This window comes from Triturus cristatus, chromosome 8 (genome assembly GCF_964204655.1).
Source record: "Triturus cristatus chromosome 8, aTriCri1.1, whole genome shotgun sequence".
NCBI lineage: Eukaryota > Metazoa > Chordata > Amphibia > Caudata > Salamandridae > Triturus > Triturus cristatus.
This window is the reverse complement of record NC_140591.1, coordinates 739,077,123-739,093,286: the sequence shown is the minus strand read 5'-3', so window position 1 is coordinate 739,093,286 and position 16,164 is coordinate 739,077,123. Positions and strand designations below refer to the sequence as shown.

Here is a 16,164-nt window from a genome sequence, read left to right as displayed (position 1 = left end):
AGGGCTCGTTGGTCTAGGGGTATGATTCTCGCTTTGGGTGCGAGAGGTCCCGGGTTCAAATCCCGGACGAGCCCTTTTCTTGGTACTCTTTTCAAGTTGTTTTGAAGTTTGCGTTTCAAAACCAACATCAATTTTTTCTTTGCAGTAGTGGATAATTCTTTGCTAGAGTCTCATGCTTTAGCCCTGCCCAGTCTGAGCTAATACCAAACATCTGGTCTTGCATGGCATGTACGAGCGTTCAGCTAGGGATGTCGGGCAGGTTGCATGAAAGAAATCTAAAGCCAGAGGCCCATGGAATAGCCAGTTCGGAGCAGTTTCATTACAGAAAAATCAACTGTAGGTATCTGTTTCTGTAGTGTAGTGGTTATCACGTTTGCCTCACACGCGAAAGGTCCCCGGTTTGAAACCGGGCAGAAACAGTTGTTATATTGTGTTGGCTACAATGTTGATAGGTGCCGTTTTGCCATGGAATTGTCCAAGCCCTGAAGATTATTTCATGCAATCTCGTTCCAAGAAAGGGAATTCTCTCAAAACACTAAAGTAATCGGCGTGTGGATGTATCTGTTGGTTCTCAGACCTTGCTTTCAAAAGAGCCCTGCAATCGGTTCACTGCTCACCTAGAACAAGCATTAACATGGAGAATTGTTGGCACCAACAGGAATCTTATTTTAGTGGAGTGTTTCTGGCTTTGAGTGCAGAGGCCCTCGGCTCAATTCCAAGATGATCCTTCTCAAGGTGATGATACAAATGCATTGTCACCTTTACGTTTAATGTCAGAATCATTTATTTCCAGTTGGTGGTGTAAGAATGTTTGCAACAGTATGGCGATTTTTCCTAGCCATGCATGAATGAAAGCATATCACTCGCCTTTAGGTGTTTTTCTAATACATTGATATTTGCATCTTCCTTCCTAGCCTGCATGTTTGACTATCTTACAGGCTGCATGTAATAAGTATCACATCAGGGCCCTTCTTCTACTCAATTCACAACTGTTCTATCACGACATAGATAAGAAAGCTGCATCTGCTTTTGTTGTGTAGTGGTAATCAGGTTTACCTGACGTGTGAAAGCCCCATGCTTTGAAAGTACACAGTAACAAAGAAACCGATGACTTTTATAAAAAGGTGTCATGTGTGTCTCTTACTTTGCACAAAAAGTGCCAGAGATGACTTCATTTGCAGTCACTTGAAAAGTAGGGATTCTCCAATAAATGGTAAATGGTTGAAACAAATCTGAAGAAATGCATGACATACCTGTGTGTGTGTGTGTACGCATGTATGTATATATAGGGAGAGAGAGAGCGTCAATATAAACAGACTTTATTTCAATCAAGCTGTCTTTTCTATCCTTCAGGAGCAGAATGTTCTGATCATCAGCGCTCCAGAATGTAGTGTTTTCTTGGCAAGCATCACATATTGTGATGTGTTAGCTAAAAGTTCCATATCCTAGAGACTGATATATTCCTCTGTACTTGTACCTTGGGGATTCATCAAAACCTGGCATCATAAGCAGCTTTCTACTGCCACAGACTGGACAGCGAAACAATTTAAAATATCCCAGAAAAAGAAAATAAGCATGCTTAATCAGAGCTTTCTGGACAGGAAGGACATTTGAGCAAGTGAGGAATAAGCACTGCTTTTGTTAATTTGCATAGGCAGAATAGAGACTTCTGGGAAAAGGCCGAAATTACAGTCACAGAAAATGGCTGCATCTATAGAGAACGCTAAGAAGTGTTGGCAGCTTTTCCTCTGACCCTGGCCACTTTTACAAGCAATCCTATGATAGTGAGCAGGACCCACCCTAAAAAGGAAGGGGCATCCACTTGGACCCTTTCCACCTTTTCTAAATCTCGCCTGATCGAGCCTGATTGAGCACTGATTGAGCAGATAAGCACATGTCATTCTCATTTCAGAAAGGTATTGGTTAGCTTGCTGCTAGCAGCTCAGTTATGTTATGATGTTAGAGGCTATGCAAGGAATGCTTTAGTCCAGCGATATGCAGTTTTTATTGCGCCTTGCATTCAGCAGGAAGATCTTTAGCTTGAATCTGTGGCCTAGGTATTCACCTTGGTATTTCTTTTGGCACAAAGTGAAGGAGTATTTGAGAGAAAATGCACAATGTGTTTCTTATGTTGTTATGAACAACTTGTTACTCTTTCTCATTAAGCTTCAGCCACTGCAGAAATATATAAATAAGGGCTGACTTCCTGTAAGACGTGTCCAAAGCTGGGACGGAATAAAAGGAGACACTTGTAAATGATAGTGCTATCGTTTGAGAAAGGGTAAGTTGAGACTGACTTTCATGCGTATTCACAGACCAAGCATCATAAAGATACCAGCATGATCTTCATTGCGGGCTTAGAGCCGGTATTAGCTTTTGAGAGGTAAGAGGATTTTGAGGGCTCGTTGGTCTAGGGGTATGATTCTCGCTTTGGGTGCGAGAGGTCCCGGGTTCAAATCCCGGACGAGCCCTTTTCTTGGTACTCTTTTCAAGTTGTTTTGAAGTTTGCGTTTCAAAACCAACATCAATTTTTTCTTTGCAGTAGTGGATAATTCTTTGCTAGAGTCTCATGCTTCAGCCCTGCCCAGTCTGAGCTAATACCAAACATCTGGTCTTGCATGGCATGTACGAGCGTTCAGCTAGGGATGTCGGGCAGGTTGCATGAAAGAAATCTAAAGCCAGAGGCCCATGGAATAGCCAGTTCGGAGCAGTTTCATTACAGAAAAATCAACTGTAGGTATCTGTTTCTGTAGTGTAGTGGTTATCACGTTTGCCTCACACGCGAAAGGTCCCCGGTTTGAAACCGGGCAGAAACAGTTGTTATATTGTGTTGGCTACAATGTTGATAGGTGCCGTTTTGCCATGGAATTGTCCAAGCCCTGAAGATTATTTCATGCAATCTCGTTCCAAGAAAGGGAATTCTCTCAAAACACTAAAGTAATCGGCGTGTGGATGTATCTGTTGGTTCTCAGACCTTGCTTTCAAAAGAGCCCTGCAATCGGTTCACTGCTCTCCTAGAACAAGCATTAACATGGAGAATTGTTGGCACCAACAGGAATCTTATTTTAGTGGAGTGTTTCTGGCTTTGAGTGCAGAGGCCCTCGGCTCAATTCCAAGATGATCCTTCTCAAGGTGATGATACAAATGCATTGTCACCTTTACGTTTAATGTCAGAATCATTTATTTCCAGTTGGTGGTGTAAGAATGTTTGCAACAGTATGGCGATTTTTCCTAGCCATGCATGAATGAAAGCATATCACTCGCCTTTAGGTGTTTTTCTAATACATTGATATTTGCATCTTCCTTCTCAGCCTGCATGTTTGACTATCTTACAGGCTGCATGTAATAAGTATCACATCAGGGCCCTTCTTCTACTCAATTCACAACTGTTCTATCACGACATAGATAAGAAAGCTGCATCTGCTTTTGTTGTGTAGTGGTAATCAGGTTTACCTGACGTGTGAAAGCCCCATGCTTTGAAAGTACACAGTAACAAAGAAACCGATGACTTTTATAAAAAGGTGTCATGTGTGTCTCTTACTTTGCACAAAAAGTGCCAGAGATGACTTCATTTGCAGTCACTTGAAAAGTAGGGATTCTCCAATAAATGGTAAATGGTTGAAACAAATCTGAAGAAATGCATGACATACCTGTGTGTGTGTGTGTACGCATGTATGTATATATAGGGAGAGAGAGAGCGTCAATATAAACAGACTTTATTTCAATCAAGCTGTCTTTTCTATCCTTCAGGAGCAGAATGTTCTGATCATCAGCGCTCCAGAATGTAGTGTTTTCTTGGCAAGCATCACATATTGTGATGTGTTAGCTAAAAGTTCCATATCCTAGAGACTGAAATATATTCCTCTGTACTTGTACCTTGGGGATTCATCAAAACCTGGCATCATAAGCAGCTTTCTACTGCCACAGACTGGACAGCGAAACAATTTAAAATATCCCAGAAAAAGAAAATAAGCATGCTTAATCAGAGCTTTCTGGACAGGAAGGACATTTGAGCAAGTGAGGAATAAGCACTGCTTTTGTTAATTTGCATAGGCAGAATAGAGACTTCTGGGAAAAGGCCGAAATTACAGTCACAGAAAATGGCTGCATCTATAGAGAACGCTAAGAAGTGTTGGCAGCTTTTCCTCTGACCCTGGCCACTTTTACAAGCAATCCTATGATAGTCAGCAGGACCCACCCTAAAAAGGAAGGGGCATCCACTTGGACCCTTTCCACCTTTTCTAAATCTCGCCTGATCGAGCACTGATTGAGCAGATAAGCACATGTCATTCTCATTTCAGAAAGGTATTGGTTAGCTTGCTGCTAGCAGCTCAGTTATGTTATGATGTTAGAGGCTATGCAAGGAATGCTTTAGTCCAGCGATATGCAGTTTTTATTGCGCCTTGCATTCAGCAGGAGGATCTTTAGCTTGAATCTGTGGCCTAGGTATTCACCTTGGTATTTTTTTTGGCACAAAGTGAAGGAGTATTTGAGAGAAAATGCACAATGTGTTTCTTATGTTGTTATGAACAACTTGTTACTCTTTCTCATTAAGCTTCAGCCACTGCAGAAATATATAAATAAGGGCTGACTTCCTGTAAGACGTGTCCAAAGCTGGGACGGAATAAAAGGAGACACTTGTAAATGATAGTGCTATCGTTTGAGAAAGGGTAAGTTGAGACTGACTTTCATGCGTATTCACAGACCAAGCATCATAAAGATACCAGCATGATCTTCATTGCGGGCTTAGAGCCGGTATTAGCTTTTGAGAGGTAAGAGGATTTTGAGGGCTCGTTGGTCTAGGGGTATGATTCTCGCTTTGGGTGCGAGAGGTCCCGAGTTCAAATCCCGGACGAGCCCTTTTCTTGGTACTCTTTTCAAGTTGTTTTGAAGTTTGCGTTTCAAAACCAACATCAATTTTTTCTTTGCAGTAGTGGATAATTCTTTGCTAGAGTCTCATGCTTCAGCCCTGCCCAGTCTGAGCTAATACCAAACATCTGGTCTTGCATGGCATGTACGAGCGTTCAGCTAGGGATGTCGGGCAGGTTGCATGAAAGAAATCTAAAGCCAGAGGCCCATGGAATAGCCAGTTCGGAGCAGTTTCATTACAGAAAAATCAACTGTAGGTATCTGTTTCTGTAGTGTAGTGGTTATCACGTTCGCCTCACACGCGAAAGGTCCCCGGTTCGAAACCGGGCAGAAACAGTTGTTATATTGTGTTGGCTACAATGTTGATAGGTGCCGTTTTGCCATGGAATTGTCCAAGCCCTGAAGATTATTTCATGCAATCTCGTTCCAAGAAAGGGAATTCTCTCAAAACACTAAAGTAATCGGCGTGTGGATGTATCTGTTGGTTCTCAGACCTTGCTTTCAAAAGAGCCCTGCAATCGGTTCACTGCTCACCTAGAACAAGCATTAACATGGAGAATTGTTGGCACCAACAGGAATCTTATTTTAGTGGAGTGTTTCTGGCTTTGAGTGCAGAGGCCCTCGGCTCAATTCCAAGATGATCCTTCTCAAGGTGATGATACAAATGCATTGTCACCTTTACGTTTAATGTCAGAATCATTTATTTCCAGTTGGTGGTGTAAGAATGTTTGCAACAGTATGGCGATTTTTCCTAGCCATGCATGAATGAAAGCATATCACTCGCCTTTAGGTGTTTTTCTAATACATTGATATTTGCATCTTCCTTCCTAGCCTGCATGTTTGACTATCTTACAGGCTGCATGTAATAAGTATCACATCAGGGCCCTTCTTCTACTCAATTCACAACTGTTCTATCACGACATAGATAAGAAAGCTGCATCTGCTTTTGTTGTGTAGTGGTAATCAGGTTTACCTGACGTGTGAAAGCCCCATGCTTTGAAAGTACACAGTAACAAAGAAACCGATGACTTTTATAAAAAGGTGTCATGTGTGTCTCTTACTTTGCACAAAAAGTGCCAGAGATGACTTCATTTGCAGTCACTTGAAAAGTAGGGATTCTCCAATAAATGGTAAATGGTTGAAACAAATCTGAAGAAATGCATGACATACCTGTGTGTGTGTGTGTACGCATGTATGTATATATAGGGAGAGAGAGAGCGTCAATATAAACAGACTTTATTTCAATCAAGCTGTCTTTTCTATCCTTCAGGAGCAGAATGTTCTGATCATCAGCGCTCCAGAATGTAGTGTTTTCTTGGCAAGCATCACATATTGTGATGTGTTAGCTAAAAGTTCCATATCCTAGAGACTGATATATTCCTCTGTACTTGTACCTTGGGGATTCATCAAAACCTGGCATCATAAGCAGCTTTCTACTGCCACAGACTGGACAGCGAAACAATTTAAAATATCCCAGAAAAAGAAAATAAGCATGCTTAATCAGAGCTTTCTGGACAGGAAGGACATTTGAGCAAGTGAGGAATAAGCACTGCTTTTGTTAATTTGCATAGGCAGAATAGAGACTTCTGGGAAAAGGCCGAAATTACAGTCACAGAAAATGGCTGCATCTATAGAGAACGCTAAGAAGTGTTGGCAGCTTTTCCTCTGACCCTGGCCACTTTTACAAGCAATCCTATGATAGTCAGCAGGACCCACCCTAAAAAGGAAGGGGCATCCACTTGGACCCTTTCCACCTTTTCTAAATCTCGCCTGATCGAGCCTCATTGAGCACTGATTGAGCAGATAAGCACATGTCATGCTCATTTCAGAAAGGTATTGGTTAGCTTGCTGCTAGCAGCTCAGTTATGTTATGATGTTAGAGGCTATGCAAGGAATGCTTTAGTCCAGCGATATGCAGTTTTTATTGCGCCTTGCATTCAGCAGGAAGATCTTTAGCTTGAATCTGTGGCCTAGGTATTCACCTTGGTATTTCTTTTGGCACAAAGTGAAGGAGTATTTGAGAGAAAATGCACAATGTGTTTCTTATGTTGTTATGAACAACTTGTTACTCTTTCTCATTAAGCTTCAGCCACTGAAGAAATATATAAATAAGGGCTGACTTCCTGTAAGACGTGTCCAAAGCTGGGACGGAATAAAAGGAGACACTTGTAAATGATAGTGCTATCGTTTGAGAAAGGGTAAGTTGAGACTGACTTTCATGCGTATTCACAGACCAAGCATCATAAAGATACCAGCATGATCTTCATTGCGGGCTTAGAGCCGGTATTAGCTTTTGAGAGGTAAGAGGATTTTGAGGGCTCGTTGGTCTAGGGGTATGATTCTCGCTTTGGGTGCGAGAGGTCCCGGGTTCAAATCCCGGACGAGCCCTTTTCTTGGTACTCTTTTCAAGTTGTTTTGAAGTTTGCGTTTCAAAACCAACATCAATTTTTTCTTTGCAGTAGTGGATAATTCTTTGCTAGAGTCTCATGCTTCAGCCCTGCCCAGTCTGAGCTAATACCAAACATCTGGTCTTGCATGGCATGTACGAGCGTTCAGCTAGGGATGTCGGGCAGGTTGCATGAAAGAAATCTAAAGCCAGAGGCCCATGGAATAGCCAGTTCGGAGCAGTTTCATTACAGAAAAATCAACTGTAGGTATCTGTTTCTGTAGTGTAGTGGTTATCACGTTTGCCTCACACGCGAAAGGTCCCCGGTTCGAAACCGGGCAGAAACAGTTGTTATATTGTGTTGGCTACAATGTTGATAGGTGCCGTTTTGCCATGGAATTGTCCAAGCCCTGAAGATTATTTCATGCAATCTCGTTCCAAGAAAGGGAATTCTCTCAAAACACTAAAGTAATCGGCGTGTGGATGTATCTGTTGGTTCTCAGACCTTGCTTTCAAAAGAGCCCTGCAATCGGTTCACTGCTCACCTAGAACAAGCATTAACATGGAGAATTGTTGGCACCAACAGGAATCTTATTTTAGTGGAGTGTTTCTGGCTTTGAGTGCAGAGGCCCTCGGCTCAATTCCAAGATGATCCTTCTCAAGGTGATGATACAAATGCATTGTCACCTTTACATTTAATGTCAGAATCATTTATTTCCAGTTGGTGGTGTAAGAATGTTTGCAACAGTATGGCGATTTTTCCTAGCCATGCATGAATGAAAGCATATCACTCGCCTTTAGGTGTTTTTCTAATACATTGATATTTGCATCTTCCTTCCTAGCCTGCATGTTTGACTATCTTACAGGCTGCATGTAATAAGTATCACATCAGGGCCCTTCTTCTACTCAATTCACAACTGTTCTATCACGACATAGATAAGAAAGCTGCATCTGCTTTTGTTGTGTAGTGGTAATCAGGTTTACCTGACGTGTGAAAGCCCCATGCTTTGAAAGTACACAGTAACAAAGAAACCGATGACTTTTATAAAAAGGTGTCATGTGTGTCTCTTACTTTGCACAAAAAGTGCCAGAGATGACTTCATTTGCAGTCACTTGAAAAGTAGGGATTCTCCAATAAATGGTAAATGGTTGAAACAAATCTGAAGAAATGCATGACATACCTGTGTGTGTGTGTGTACGCATGTATGTATATATAGGGAGAGAGAGCATCAATATAAACAGACTTTATTTCAATCAAGCTGTCTTTTCTATCCTTCAGGAGCAGAATGTTCTGATCATCAGCGCTCCAGAATGTAGTGTTTTCTTGGCAAGCATCACATATTGTGATGTTTTAGCTAAAAGTTCCATATCCTAGAGACTGATATATTCCTCTGTAATTGTACCTTGGGGATTCATCAAAACCTGGCATCATAAGCAGCTTTCTACTGCCACAGACTGGACAGCGAAACAATTTAAAATATCCCAGAAAAAGAAAATAAGCATGCTTAATCAGAGCTTTCTGGACAGGAAGGACATTTGAGCAAGTGAGGAATAAGCACTGCTTTTGTTAATTTGCATAGGCAGAATAGAGACTTCTGGGAAAAGGCCGAAATTACAGTCACAGAAAATGGCTGCATCTATAGAGAACGCTAAGAAGTGTTGGCAGCTTTTCCTCTGACCCTGGCCACTTTTACAAGCAATCCTATGATAGTCAGCAGGACCCACCCTAAAAAGGAAGGGGCATCCACTTGGACCCTTTCCACCTTTTCTAAATCTCGCCTGATCGAGCCTGATCGAGCAGATAAGCACATGTCATTCTCATTTCAGAAAGGTATTGGTTAGCTTGCTGCTAGCAGCTCAGTTATGTTATGATGTTAGAGGCTATGCAAGGAATGCTTTAGTCCAGCGATATGCAGTTTTTATTGCGCCTTGCATTCAGCAGGAAGATCTTTAGCTTGAATCTGTGGCCTAGGTATTCACCTTGGTATTTCTTTTGGCACAAAGTGAAGGAGTATTTGAGAGAAAATGCACAATGTGTTTCTTATGTTGTTATGAACAACTTGTTACTCTTTCTCATTAAGCTTCAGCCACTGAAGAAATATATAAATAAGGGCTGACTTCCTGTAAGACGTGTCCAAAGCTGGGACGGAATAAAAGGAGACACTTGTAAATGATAGTGCTATCGTTTGAGAAAGGGTAAGTTGAGACTGACTTTCATGCGTATTCACAGACCAAGCATCATAAAGATACCAGCATGATCTTCATTGCGGGCTTAGAGCCGGTATTAGCTTTTGAGAGGTAAGAGGATTTTGAGGGCTCGTTGGTCTAGGGGTATGATTCTCGCTTTGGGTGCGAGAGGTCCCGGGTTCAAATCCCGGACGAGCCCTTTTCTTGGTACTCTTTTCAAGTTGTTTTGAAGTTTGCGTTTCAAAACCAACATCAATTTTTTCTTTGCAGTAGTGGATAATTCTTTGCTAGAGTCTCATGCTTCAGCCCTGCCCAGTCTGAGCTAATACCAAACATCTGGTCTTGCATGGCATGTACGAGCGTTCAGCTAGGGATGTCGGGCAGGTTGCATGAAAGAAATCTAAAGCCAGAGGCCCATGGAATAGCCAGTTCGGAGCAGTTTCATTACAGAAAAATCAACTGTAGGTATCTGTTTCTGTAGTGTAGTGGTTATCACGTTTGCCTCACACGCGAAAGGTCCCCGGTTCGAAACCGGGCAGAAACAGTTGTTATATTGTGTTGGCTACAATGTTGATAGGTGCCGTTTTGCCATGGAATTGTCCAAGCCCTGAAGATTATTTCATGCAATCTCGTTCCAAGAAAGGGAATTCTCTCAAAACACTAAAGTAATCGGCGTGTGGATGTATCTGTTGGTTCTCAGACCTTGCTTTCAAAAGAGCCCTGCAATCGGTTCACTGCTCACCTAGAACAAGCATTAACATGGAGAATTGTTGGCACCAACAGGAATCTTATTTTAGTGGAGTGTTTCTGGCTTTGAGTGCAGAGGCCCTCGGCTCAATTCCAAGATGATCCTTCTCAAGGTGATGATACAAATGCATTGTCACCTTTACGTTTAATGTCAGAATCATTTATTTCCAGTTGGTGGTGTAAGAATGTTTGCAACAGTATGGCGATTTTTCCTAGCCATGCATGAATGAAAGCATATCACTCGCCTTTAGGTGTTTTTCTAATACATTGATATTTGCATCTTCCTTCCTAGCCTGCATGTTTGACTATCTTACAGGCTGCATGTAATAAGTATCACATCAGGGCCCTTCTTCTACTCAATTCACAACTGTTCTATCACGACATAGATAAGAAAGCTGCATCTGCTTTTGTTGTGTAGTGGTAATCAGGTTTACCTGACGTGTGAAAGCCCCATGCTTTGAAAGTACACAGTAACAAAGAAACCGATGACTTTTATAAAAAGGTGTCATGTGTGTCTCTTACTTTGCACAAAAAGTGCCAGAGATGACTTCATTTGCAGTCACTTGAAAAGTAGGGATTCTCCAATAAATGGTAAATGGTTGAAACAAATCTGAAGAAATGCATGACATACCTGTGTGTGTGTGTGTACGCATGTATGTATATATAGGGAGAGAGAGAGCATCAATATAAACAGACTTTATTTCAATCAAGCTGTCTTTTCTATCCTTCAGGAGCAGAATGTTCTGATCATCAGCGCTCCAGAATGTAGTGTTTTCTTGGCAAGCATCACATATTGTGATGTTTTAGCTAAAAGTTCCATATCCTAGAGACTGATATATTCCTCTGTACTTGTACCTTGGGGATTCATCAAAACCTGGCATCATAAGCAGCTTTCTACTGCCACAGACTGGACAGCGAAACAATTTAAAATATCCCAGAAAAAGAAAATAAGCATGCTTAATCAGAGCTTTCTGGACAGGAAGGACATTTGAGCAAGTGAGGAATAAGCACTGCTTTTGTTAATTTGCATAGGCAGAATAGAGACTTCTGGGAAAAGGCCGAAATTACAGTCACAGAAAATGGCTGCATCTATAGAGAACGCTAAGAAGTGTTGGCAGCTTTTCCTCTGACCCTGGCCACTTTTACAAGCAATCCTATGATAGTCAGCAGGACCCACCCTAAAAAGGAAGGGGCATCCACTTGGACCCTTTCCACCTTTTCTAAATCTCGCCTGATCGAGCCTGATCGAGCAGATAAGCACATGTCATTCTCATTTCAGAAAGGTATTGGTTAGCTTGCTGCTAGCAGCTCAGTTATGTTATGATGTTAGAGGCTATGCAAGGAATGCTTTAGTCCAGCGATATGCAGTTTTTATTGCGCCTTGCATTCAGCAGGAAGATCTTTAGCTTGAATCTGTGGCCTAGGTATTCACCTTGGTATTTTTTTTGGCACAAAGTGAAGGAGTATTTGAGAGAAAATGCACAATGTGTTTCTTATGTTGTTATGAACAACTTGTTACTCTTTCTCATTAAGCTTCAGCCACTGCAGAAATATATAAATAAGGGCTGACTTCCTGTAAGACGTGTCCAAAGCTGGGACGGAATAAAAGGAGACACTTGTAAATGATAGTGCTATCGTTTGAGAAAGGGTAAGTTGAGACTGACTTTCATGCGTATTCACAGACCAAGCATCATAAAGATACCAGCATGATCTTCATTGCGGGCTTAGAGCCGGTATTAGCTTTTGAGAGGTAAGAGGATTTTGAGGGCTCGTTGGTCTAGGGGTATGATTCTCGCTTTGGGTGCAAGAGGTCCCGGGTTCAAATCCCGGACGAGCCCTTTTCTTGGTACTCTTTTCAAGTTGTTTTGAAGTTTGCGTTTCAAAACCAACATCAATTTTTTCTTTGCAGTAGTGGATAATTCTTTGCTAGAGTCTCATGCTTCAGCCCTGCCCAGTCTGAGCTAATACCAAACATCTGGTCTTGCATGGCATGTACGAGCGTTCAGCTAGGGATGTCGGGCAGGTTGCATGAAAGAAATCTAAAGCCAGAGGCCCATGGAATAGCCAGTTCGGAGCAGTTTCATTACAGAAAAATCAACTGTAGGTATCTGTTTCTGTAGTGTAGTGGTTATCACGTTTGCCTCACACGCGAAAAGTCCCCGGTTCGAAACCGGGCAGAAACAGTTGTTATATTGTGTTGGCTACAATGTTGATAGGTGCCGTTTTGCCATGGAATTGTCCAAGCCCTGAAGATTATTTCATGCAATCTCGTTCCAAGAAAGGGAATTCTCTCAAAACACTAAAGTAATCGGCGTGTGGATGTATCTGTTGGTTCTCAGACCTTGCTTTCAAAAGAGCCCTGCAATCGGTTCACTGCTCACCTAGAACAAGCATTAACATGGAGAATTGTTGGCACCAACAGGAATCTTATTTTAGTGGAGTGTTTCTGGCTTTGAGTGCAGAGGCCCTCGGCTCAATTCCAAGATGATCCTTCTCAAGGTGATGATACAAATGCATTGTCACCTTTACGTTTAATGTCAGAATCATTTATTTCCAGTTGGTGGTGTAAGAATGTTTGCAACAGTATGGCGATTTTTCCTAGCCATGCATGAATTTAAGCATATCACTCGCCTTTAGGTGTTTTTCTAATACATTGATATTTGCATCTTCCTTCCTAGCCTGCATGTTTGACTATCTTACAGGCTGCATGTAATAAGTATCACATCAGGGCCCTTCTTCTACTCAATTCACAACTGTTCTATCACGACATAGATAAGAAAGCTGCATCTGCTTTTGTTGTGTAGTGGTAATCAGGTTTACCTGACGTGTGAAAGCCCCATGCTTTGAAAGTACACAGTAACAAAGAAACCGATGACTTTTATAAAAAGGTGTCATGTGTGTCTCTTACTTTGCACAAAAAGTGCCAGAGATGACTTCATTTGCAGTCACTTGAAAAGTAGGGATTCTCCAATAAATGGTAAATGGTTGAAACAAATCTGAAGAAATGCATGACATACCTGTGTGTGTGTGTGTACGCATGTATGTATATATAGGGAGAGAGAGAGCGTCAATATAAACAGACTTTATTTCAATCAAGCTGTCTTTTCTATCCTTCAGGAGCAGAATGTTCTGATCATCAGCGCTCCAGAATGTAGTGTTTTCTTGGCAAGCATCACATATTGTGATGTTTTAGCTAAAAGTTCCATATCCTAGAGACTGATATATTCCTCTGTACTTGTACCTTGGGGATTCATCAAAACCTGGCATCATAAGCAGCTTTCTACTGCCACAGACTGGACAGCGAAACAATTTAAAATATCCCAGAAAAAGAAAATAAGCATGCTTAATCAGAGCTTTCTGGACAGGAAGGACATTTGAGCAAGTGAGGAATAAGCACTGCTTTTGTTAATTTGCATAGGCAGAATAGAGACTTCTGGGAAAAGGCCGAAATTACAGTCACAGAAAATGGCTGCATCTATAGAGAACGCTAAGAAGTGTTGGCAGCTTTTCCTCTGACCCTGGCCACTTTTACAAGCAATCCTATGATAGTCAGCAGGACCCACCCTAAAAAGGAAGGGGCATCCACTTGGACCCTTTCCACCTTTTCTAAATCTCGCCTGATCGAGCCTGATCGAGCCCTGATCGAGCAGATAAGCACATGTCATTCTCATTTCAGAAAGGTATTGGTTAGCTTGCTGCTAGCAGCTCAGTTATGTTATGATGTTAGAGGCTATGCAAGGAATGCTTTAGTCCAGCGATATGCAGTTTTTATTGCGCCTTGCATTCAGCAGGAAGATCTTTAGCTTGAATCTGTGGCCTAGGTATTCACCTTGGTATTTTTTTTGGCACAAAGTGAAGGAGTATTTGAGAGAAAATGCACAATGTGTTTCTTATGTTGTTATGAACAACTTGTTACTCTTTCTCATTAAGCTTCAGCCACTGCAGAAATATATAAATAAGGGCTGACTTCCTGTAAGACGTGTCCAAAGCTGGGACGGAATAAAAGGAGACACTTGTAAATGATAGTGCTATCGTTTGAGAAAGGGTAAGTTGAGACTGACTTTCATGCGTATTCACAGACCAAGCATCATAAAGATACCAGCATGATCTTCATTGCGGGCTTAGAGCCGGTATTAGCTTTTGAGAGGTAAGAGGATTTTGAGGGCTCGTTGGTCTAGGGGTATGATTCTCGCTTTGGGTGCGAGAGGTCCCGGGTTCAAATCCCGGACGAGCCCTTTTCTTGGTACTCTTTTCAAGTTGTTTTGAAGTTTGCGTTTCAAAACCAACATCAATTTTTTCTTTGCAGTAGTGGATAATTCTTTGCTAGAGTCTCATGCTTCAGCCCTGCCCAGTCTGAGCTAATACCAAACATCTGGTCTTGCATGGCATGTACGAGCGTTCAGCTAGGGATGTCGGGCAGGTTGCATGAAAGAAATCTAAAGCCAGAGGCCCATGGAATAGCCAGTTCGGAGCAGTTTCATTACAGAAAAATCAACTGTAGGTATCTGTTTCTGTAGTGTAGTGGTTATCACGTTCGCCTCACATGCGAAAGGTCCCCGGTTCGAAACCGGGCAGAAACAGTTGTTATATTGTGTTGGCTACAATGTTGATAGGTGCCGTTTTGCCATGGAATTGTCCAAGCCCTGAAGATTATTTCATGCAATCTCGTTCCAAGAAAGGGAATTCTCTCAAAACACTAAAGTAATCGGCGTGTGGATGTATCTGTTGGTTCTCAGACATTGCTTTCAAAAGAGCCCTGCAATCGGTTCACTGCTCACCTAGAACAAGCATTAACATGGAGAATTGTTGGCACCAACAGGAATCTTATTTTAGTGGAGTGTTTCTGGCTTTGAGTGCAGAGGCCCTCGGCTCAATTCCAAGATGATCCTTCTCAGGGTGATGATACAAATGCATTGTCACCTTTACGTTTAATGTCAGAATCATTTATTTCCAGTTGGTGGTGTAAGAATGTTTGCAACAGTATGGCGATTTTTCCTAGCCATGCATGAATGAAAGCATATCACTCGCCTTTAGGTGTTTTTCTAATACATTGATATTTGCATCTTCCTTCCTAGCCTGCATGTTTGACTATCTTACAGGCTGCATGTAATAAGTATCACATCAGGGCCCTTCTTCTACTCAATTCACAACTGTTCTATCACGACATAGATAAGAAAGCTGCATCTGCTTTTGTTGTGTAGTGGTAATCAGGTTTACCTGATGTGTGAAAGCCCCATGCTTTGAAAGTACACAGTAACAAAGAAACCGATGACTTTTATAAAAAGGTGTCATGTGTGTCTCTTACTTTGCACAAAAAGTGCCAGAGATGACTTCATTTGCAGTCACTTGAAAAGTAGGGATTCTCCAATAAATGGTAAATGGTTGAAACAAATCTGAAGAAATGCATGACATACCTGTGTGTGTGTGTGTGTATGCATGTATGTATATATGGGGAGAGAGAGAGCGTCAATATAAACAGACTTTATTTCAATCAAGCTGTCTTTTCTATCCTTCAGGAGCAGAATGTTCTGATCATCAGCGCTCCAGAATGTAGTGTTTTCTTGGCAAGCATCACATATTGTGATGTGTTAGCTAAAAGTTCCATATCCTAGAGACTGATATATTCCTCTGTACTTGTACCTTGGGGATTCATCAAAACCTGGCATCATAAGCAGCTTTCTACTGCCACAGACTGGACAGCGAAACAATTTAAAATATCCCAGAAAAAGAAAATAAGCATGCTTAATCAGAGCTTTCTGGACAGGAAGGACATTTGAGCAAGTGAGGAATAAGCACTGCTTTTGTTAATTTGCATAGGCAGAATAGAGACTTCTGGGAAAAGGCCGAAATTACAGTCACAGAAAATGGCTGCATCTATAGAGAACGCTAAGAAGTGTTGGCAGCTTTTCCTCTGACCCTGGCCACTTTTACAAGCAATCCTATGATAGTCAGCAGGACCCACCCTAAAAAGGAAG

General features: G+C 41.7%; 7 non-coding genes across 7 annotated transcripts; all 7 read left to right on the top strand.

Moving 5' to 3' along the window:
• Positions 1-2: 2 nt before the first annotated feature.
• TRNAP-UGG (transfer RNA proline (anticodon UGG)) lies at positions 3-74 on the top strand. The gene has a single exon. It is a non-coding gene; the product is annotated as a tRNA-Pro (tRNA).
• Positions 75-2,399: 2,325 nt separating this feature from the next.
• On the top strand, positions 2,400-2,471 carry TRNAP-UGG (transfer RNA proline (anticodon UGG)). Its single transcript has one exon. It is a non-coding gene; the product is annotated as a tRNA-Pro (tRNA).
• A 2,661-nt stretch (positions 2,472-5,132) lies between these two features.
• Positions 5,133-5,205, top strand: TRNAV-CAC (transfer RNA valine (anticodon CAC)). The gene has a single exon. It is a non-coding gene; the product is annotated as a tRNA-Val (tRNA).
• Positions 5,206-7,185: 1,980 nt separating this feature from the next.
• TRNAP-UGG (transfer RNA proline (anticodon UGG)) lies at positions 7,186-7,257 on the top strand. Its single transcript has one exon. It is a non-coding gene; the product is annotated as a tRNA-Pro (tRNA).
• A 2,312-nt stretch (positions 7,258-9,569) lies between these two features.
• TRNAP-UGG (transfer RNA proline (anticodon UGG)) lies at positions 9,570-9,641 on the top strand. The gene has a single exon. It is a non-coding gene; the product is annotated as a tRNA-Pro (tRNA).
• Positions 9,642-14,352: 4,711 nt separating this feature from the next.
• On the top strand, positions 14,353-14,424 carry TRNAP-UGG (transfer RNA proline (anticodon UGG)). Its single transcript has one exon. It is a non-coding gene; the product is annotated as a tRNA-Pro (tRNA).
• A 272-nt stretch (positions 14,425-14,696) lies between these two features.
• TRNAV-CAC (transfer RNA valine (anticodon CAC)) lies at positions 14,697-14,769 on the top strand. The gene has a single exon. It is a non-coding gene; the product is annotated as a tRNA-Val (tRNA).
• The last annotated feature ends 1,395 nt before the right edge of the window (positions 14,770-16,164 follow it).